The 7716-nt window shown below is 41.8% G+C and overlaps 1 protein-coding gene across 2 annotated transcripts in view; it reads right to left on the reverse strand.

The window, feature by feature from the left end:
- The window catches only part of si:ch1073-459j12.1 (inactive carboxypeptidase-like protein X2), a 103861-nt gene that overhangs the window by 3793 nt on the left and 92352 nt on the right, over positions 1 to 7716 (reverse strand). The window lies entirely within an intron of this gene.

The following is a 7716-nucleotide window of genomic DNA, read 5'->3' on the forward strand; positions in this document are numbered from 1 at the left end:
CAGAGTTTGGTCAAAGGGGAGAAGCCCTCTGCTCGCACAGTCACACGGTACTCTCCCGGGTTGAGCAGTCTCCAGTAATCTCCTGTTGGAGCTGTAAAGGAAAAGACATCTTGTTCTCAGAGGGCACGACAGTTTCAGAGCATCTCCTCACATAAAAAAAAACTCAAGAATGAGTCACTTGTTTGAGGAAAGTTTTGATATGTGAGCAGTGTGCTGACCTGTAGTTACGTCATGGTTTACCCCCTCCACAGACACGGTAGCATTTGCGATGGGGTTTCCCTGCTGGTCCTTCACGATGCCCCTGATGCCACGATTTACCTACACAAATGGGGGTTCATCTATTATTTCTAAAAAAATAATCAATGTGTCTGCTACACGCATTTCTTTTTTTGAAGTGCACAACTACTTTTGGAAATGCAAGTGTTTGCTGATCTGAATCTGCTGTAAACGTTTTTCCCAGTCACACAGCAGCCTTTGGGAAAACCTTAATTAAAAGAGGATGCCTGGGTTGGCCTGTTCATTGAACCAATGATCAGAATACGTGAGCGGTGTGTGATACTCAAATTGCTTTGCTTTGCAAAAGAGCAACTTCTGTACTTAAAAAGCTCCACAGTTCAGCCTTGTCCACAACTTCTCGGATAGTCACACGACTGAAAAGCCACCGAAAGCTGTCTGAATCTTCCAAATGGTGGACGAGCTGGGCATGTTACATGTCCTGTGAGGCTTCATCACGGAGGCGCTGTTGCTGCGCCATCAGCTTCGTGCCGATGAATTTCACCACCACTCTTTTCATGGCAAAATCTTCTTTCACAGTGGAATGTGCCGAAAAAGTGCTCATGTCCACCTCTTCCACAATTTCTCAGATAATCACACGACGGTCCCCATCTCCACAGCGTTCACTTTGGAAATGATCCGGTTGTTTCAACATGTTGATGCCGATCAGAGCGCGGCGCGCTCTCCACCGTTGTGTGGTCGTCTTTAAACTGGTTGTACCGCTCCTTAATCTGTGTGATGCCCATAGGATCCTCACTGAAAGCCATCTGAATAATCCGAATGGTTTCCACCTGGCTATTGCCCAGTTTGTGGCAAAATTTGATGCAGTCGTGCTGCTCCAGTCGTTCCGCCATTTCCTTGCAAAGAAAAAACGAGAGACTACACCCATCCTCACACAAAGGCTGCTTACAAGCAAATGACGCAACCGACAGGCGTGAAAAAAAATCACGCATGCACACGAAGGTTCAAGGTTGGCTCATGCAAGCACACGTGATTCAAATCCATCAGGTTTTTGAAAAAAATTAAAAGGTTGGATACTTTTCTAACAGACCTCGTATATATTAAGGTATGTTTATTGTAGCTTATGGCAAAGTTAAGAATTGTGTCATTATAAGCAATAGTTAGTGTAATTTATAGCTTAGTGTGACCAGATGACATATCTTTGTAGCCACGGCGGAGTTTGAACACCAGATGGCTTGTACATGAGGCTGACATCTTTTCACTCTGGACTTTTGGTTATCAGTGGCTGGGAAGATTTTTTAAAAAAATGACTTAGCTCTGTAAAAACAAAATAATAGGACAAACAATTCACTGAAGAGCTCACAACTACTTTAATCAAGAGAGATTAATATTAATATTTCATGTATAAATTGTTGTAGGACTTGTTTTGAAAGATAAAGGATGGGTTATTGTGGGCTGTGATTGGTGAGTTTTCAGGTTGATAGCACCTTCCTGCATGAAATAATCAACATGGTCTGTCAGCAAGTGTTTAATAGCTAATATAAATTGACTTTGTAGGGGCTTATTTGTAACTATTTTGGATAAAATTGTGTGTTCTCTGATAAATAATGTACATACATACAACAGTATGAAACCAAGATTAGTTAGCAGCACCATCCCGAGGAGGAGTTCTCTGTAGAAAGGCAACAGTGTCATAATATTTGAATTAATGGCTTTTTGATTATGGATAGAGGTGGGCAGATCGATCCTAATATCGATACCAACACTGGTATTGATATTGAAAGATCCTTGTTTAAAAAGATCGATACTCAAGCTTTTTTTCTCTCCCACATGCACTGACTGCTGCACATGCAGATTCATCAAGTGTACTCTCTGTAAGCGCAACACTGTGCTGTGTCACACAGCACAGAGCAGCACACCCTCCCCCCTCTGGTGTTTTGTTGTTGCGCCATCATGTGGCTCAGCGGCGCCAGCCAACAGCCATGCACGTAGGCTCAGCCTGGCCCGCCCACTCAGCGAACTCCTCGAGTCAGCCCTCTATCTCAGGAAATTTTGTTTTAAGTTGTGTTGAGTGATATTTTTTAAACAAAAATGTTGATGGTGATAATAAAGTATTTTGTTGTCACGTATAATGTTTGGCAACATTCTATACTAGGTCTTTTGGATCCATTGGATCTGTGAAGCTTAAATATGAAAAAGTATCGGTATCGATATCGGTGATACTGGGCCTGTATTTACTTGGTATCGGATCAATACCAAAATTCCCGGGTATCGCCCACCCTTGCAGATTGCATTTCTGCAACAAATACGGACAGTTTAAAATACAAATTAACGTAGTCTGCAGAAAAAGGAGAGCGCTTACAGACTTTAACGAGGTGTTGGAGTTAACTAACTGAAAGGAAACATGGCCTCAACAAACGAGCTGGCATTTGAAAGAATGAAGAGGGATTATAAACCCCCAGTACGGAAATCAACACTGTGGCAAGGGATGAAGTTGTTTACTGTCAGCTGTCTCCAAGATTTGGAGTATTAACAACATGAGAAGGTTAGGGAAAAACATATGGTTCGAATAAGACAGACATCAAAGTGTCAGAAACACAAAGCAATAAGCCTTGAAAATAGAAAACCCAAAGATTTATCCAACCTTTTCGAACACAATTATGTCCCACTAACATCAGAAATTAAAGCAGATTTACAGCATTAGTCATTATTACCCATGAACATGCACAATTGGATAGACATAATAAAAAATGAACCTTCTACCCAGGCTTCTTGATCTTTTTCAGGCACTTCCTGTGCATGTACCCTCCAAGCAATTTAACAAGTGGAATGGGATAATCTCAAATCTTATTTGGAGAGAGAAAAAAACAGAATAAAATTTCAGGTGTTACAACTACAAAAGGACAAGGGCAGGCTGTCTCTGCCACACTTGGAGAATTGCAGCGCAGATGCGAATTGTGATTGGCTGGTGTGACTCAACCAAGGAGACTAAATGGAAAGAGATCAGTCCTACGGTGAGCCACCCCTCCAGTCACTGCTTGGAGATCAATCTCTTATTAAATGATGCATAGAGACAGACCTGTTCCCTATGTGGATAAAAGTATCAACTAGAAGCACTCAGAGAGCAGAAACCTCCGCCAAGGCCATAGCATCACTGACGTCACATGAAATATCCTTTGGCAAAGCGACTTATTCCACGTCGTTTCACGCCTCTACTGTCATGTTTCAGTGGTTAAACCCTTAGATCTTCAGCAAATGTATTTATAAAGAGAAACTGCATGAACTATACAAGTTTTTTTTTATTTTCTAATAAGTTTATTCAATGAGGAGAAACAAATGCTAAATTATTGTTGTGTTGTAACTTAATTTTTTGTTCAGCCATTGTGACCCGTCTTCATGAAGTTAGAGGCATTGCCCTATCCTGCAATGATAAAGAATCCTTAAAAAAAATTACTGGATCCAGATCGTGTGCCGGATCATTACCAAAATTTATTAACTTCTAAGTGAAGAGGAAATAGGCCTGGTTAAGATCCTTCTCGATTCATGCAAAGGAAACACAACAAAGAAACAGATATCCAGATTATACTCATATCAGATTATACACATGATTACAAATGAGGAGAAATTTTAATACAACACACATTAAAATTAGATGGGGAAAAAGAAGCTAAAATTACAATAATGGATGATAACTGGTTAAATATATGCAATGCTGTGCTCATTCCCTCAAGCTCAGGTTTGTGGAGGGAATTTGCATGGAAAAACATGGTCTGATTTTTTTGTTACCCCCAGTATTAAAAGTAGATAATGTAATTAACCTGAAAAGGCCCAGTGTTGGAGGAACTGTGGGAGTATGTCAGCAGGACATTATCACATTTTCTGGGAATGTACTAAGATCACACCCTACTGGTCTGAGGTGATAATAGCAATCTACCACAATGGGCTTGAATTTACCCTGTGATTTTACTTTGTTTTATCTATGCAATCTACCCCAAGGGTTGAGGAAATCGGACAGATATCTTCTTTAATTCTAGTAGTAGGTGCAAAGAAAGCCATAACTCGCAAATGGTTGACTGTGGATCCACCATCATCGCTGGACTGGACAGAGGTTGTCAAGGAGATTCACACAATGGAAAGACTGACCTTTTCAATAAGACCTGCAGTTCACAAATCTGAGAAATATTGGAAGAAATGGGACATTTACCTGAATTGGAGGACATCGTGAACTTTGAACTAACTGTGATCAGTGTAGCTTTTTTTTTTCTTTTATCTGATGGTTTTGCAGTGGCTGTACATACTGTAGTTACTTATTTTTACTTCCCTTGAACTTAATATGCCATCACCCATCCTAATTGCTCTGAATGTTTGTTAAAAGTGGTCTGTATGTTCTGCACTTTCCTCTTATGTTCTTTTTTCTCTGCTCTTTTTTTAAAAAATCAAGAAAATCATTTAATAAAAAAAAAGAAAATAGAAAATGTACAAAACAGATGGGCAGCTACAGGACTTAATGTTTGTGAGAGAACTGTTAGAAATCAGCTGAACAACCTCATACAATTCATAGGGGCCTCACCCATGGGCGGGGCAAAGTGCCTCAATAGCGCCCCCTTGAAAATTAAAAAAAAAACCTCCCCATAGGGGTTTTTTTGGAGTAGGGAGATGAAAATTGGTACACAAGTGTGACTTGCATAGACGTACAAAAAAGTCTCTTGCACCATGAGTCTATTCCAAACAGGAAGTCGGCCATTTTGAATTTTCTTCTCATTTTGAAATGATTTCCACATGTTGTATTTGAACGAACTTCTCCTAGGGATTTTGTCCAATGCACTTCAAATTTCTTTGACAGCATCCAAAGATGATACTGACCAAAAGTTATCGAAAGCTTTTCTCTATGTTGAAGGGTGTGGCCGCTATGGTGCCGCCATTTTGACCCTTTGCCATGGAACATCAAGTCATGATAACTCCTTCATGCTTTGCCTGATTGACTTGAAACTTCACATGTATGATGACGGTTGGCCCCTGAACACACCCAGCCCCTCTGTTTGTACACTGAGCGCCCCCTAGTGGATGAACAATCAACATGTCATAACTCCTTCATGCATTGTGTGATTTGTTTAAAATTTTAACTGATGAGTGGTTGCCCCTGCATGCACATGCCCACATGTGGTCACAATGCCACCCACTGGCCTGGGTAGGCGGTTGCGCGGAACGAGGGCCCGTATATGACTGCTTGCAGTCCTAGTTTATTATTATTATTATTCTCACTTTTGAAATCGAAATTTCGGCCTCTTCACATGCTCAAAAACTCACCAAACTTTCCAAAGTCGTCCGGCCGGATCTGAAATTTGATATTTTAGGGGCATTGCACATGGTCGCATCAAAATTGCGAAATAGCGCCCCCTAGAAATTTTCAAAAACCCCTCCGCATTGGGCTTTTTTCGTCGTAGCCTCACGAAATTCGGTACACATATTTACCATGCCAGCTCACACAAAAAAGTCTCTTACTGTCATGGTGAAATATCGACAGGAAGTCCGCCATTTTGATTTAAAGTTTCGATTTTGAGCAAATTTTTGCCATTTTTGGCCATTTCCACTACTTACATTTCAACGAACCCGTCCTAGGGATTTCATCCGATCGTCTTCAAATTTGGTCAACATCATCACAACACAATGGTGATCAAAAGTTATCAAAAGATTCTAATTAAGTCAAAAGGCGTGGCTGCTAGGGGTCGTCAAACTGGCGAGCTTTTGGGAGCACGCCATTTCACTTCGAACGGCTGTCACGCCCACATACTTCATCGTAGATCCTTCAAACTTGTTGGACATGATGAGGGCTCCGCCCTGAACGTCTACATATCTTACGTTCCCACCTCCGCCATAGCGTCCCCTGGTGGTGGCGGGAAATGTCCTATTTTTACTTTAAGAGGTCCTGATGTCACATACGTAACCCAATCAACTTCATTCCACTTCTAAAACATGCAGAACAAATTGGTGAATGTAGGCGATGGACGCCGTGAAGTTACGAGTAAAGGCGTCTGTGTGGCAGCGTGCCGAATATTGCCCATTCGCCATGAAATTACGTTCTTCCTTTTGACGGCTTTAATTTTGTCACATCATCATGAAAATTGATACACAGGTCGAGCACGACAACCTCTTACAATTCATAGGGGCGTCTCCCATGGGTGGGGCAAAATGCCTCAATAGCGCCCCCTTGAAACTTTCAAAAACCCCTCCCCATAGGGGTTTTTTTGGAGTAGGGAGATGAAAATTGGTACCCATGTGTGACTTGCATAGACGTACAAAAAAGTTTCTTGCACCATGGGTCTACTCCAAACAGGAAGTCAGCCATTTTGAATTTTCTTGTAATTTTGGCGTGATTTCCACGTTGTATTTGAACGAACTCCTCCTAGGGATTTTGTCCAATGCACTTCAAATTTCTTCAAGATCACCCAGAGACGATACTGACCAAAAGTTATTGAAAGCTTTTCTTTATGCCGAAAGGTGTGGCCGCTATGGCGCCGCCATTTTGACCCTTCGCCATGGAACATTATACTTAAAAGGGTACTGAAGTCACATAGTTAACCCCATGAACTTCCTTCCACTTCTAAACCATGCACAACAAGTTGTTGAACGTAGGCGATGATCGCCGTGAAGTTACGAGTAACGGCTTCTGTGTGGTGGCGTACTGAATATCGCCCCTTCTCCATGAAATTACATTCTTCCTTTTGACGGCTTTAATTTTGTCATATCATCATGAAAATTGATACACAGGTCAACCATGACAACCTCCTACAATTCATAGGGGCCTCGCCCATGGGCGGGACAAAGTGCCTCAATAGCGCCCCCTTGAAAATTTCAAAAACCCCTCCCCATAGGTGTTTTTTTGGAGTAGGGAGATGAAAATTGGTACACGTGTGACTTGCATAGACGTACAAAAAACTCTCCTGCACCATGGGTCTACTCCAAACAGGAAGTCGGCCATTTTGAATTTTCTTGTCATTTTTGCGAGATTTCCACATGTTGTATTTGAACGAACTCCTCCTAGGGATTTTGTCCAATGCACTTCAAATTTCTTCCAGATCATCCAGAGACGATACTGACCAAAAGTTATTGAAATCTTTTTGCTATGTTGAATGGTGTGGCCGCTATGGCGCCGCCATTTTGACCCTTCGCTATGGAACAACAAGTCATGATAACTCTTTCATGCTTTGTCTGATTGACTTGAAACTTCACGTGTGATCACGGTTGGCCCCTCAACACACCTGGCCCCTCTTTTTGTACACTGAGCGCCCCCGAGTGGATGAACCTGCAACATGTTATAACTCCTTGATGCATTGTGTGATTTGTTTAAAATTTTAACTGTGTGATGAATAGTTGCCCTTGAATGCACATGCCCACATGTGGCCAAAAGGGCACCCACTGGCCTGGGTAGGCGGTCACGCGGAACGAGGGCCCGTATATGACTGCTTGCAGTCCTAGTTATTA

This window comes from Thalassophryne amazonica, chromosome 5 (assembly GCF_902500255.1).
Source record: "Thalassophryne amazonica chromosome 5, fThaAma1.1, whole genome shotgun sequence".
In the NCBI taxonomy this organism is placed as follows: domain Eukaryota; kingdom Metazoa; phylum Chordata; class Actinopteri; order Batrachoidiformes; family Batrachoididae; genus Thalassophryne; species Thalassophryne amazonica.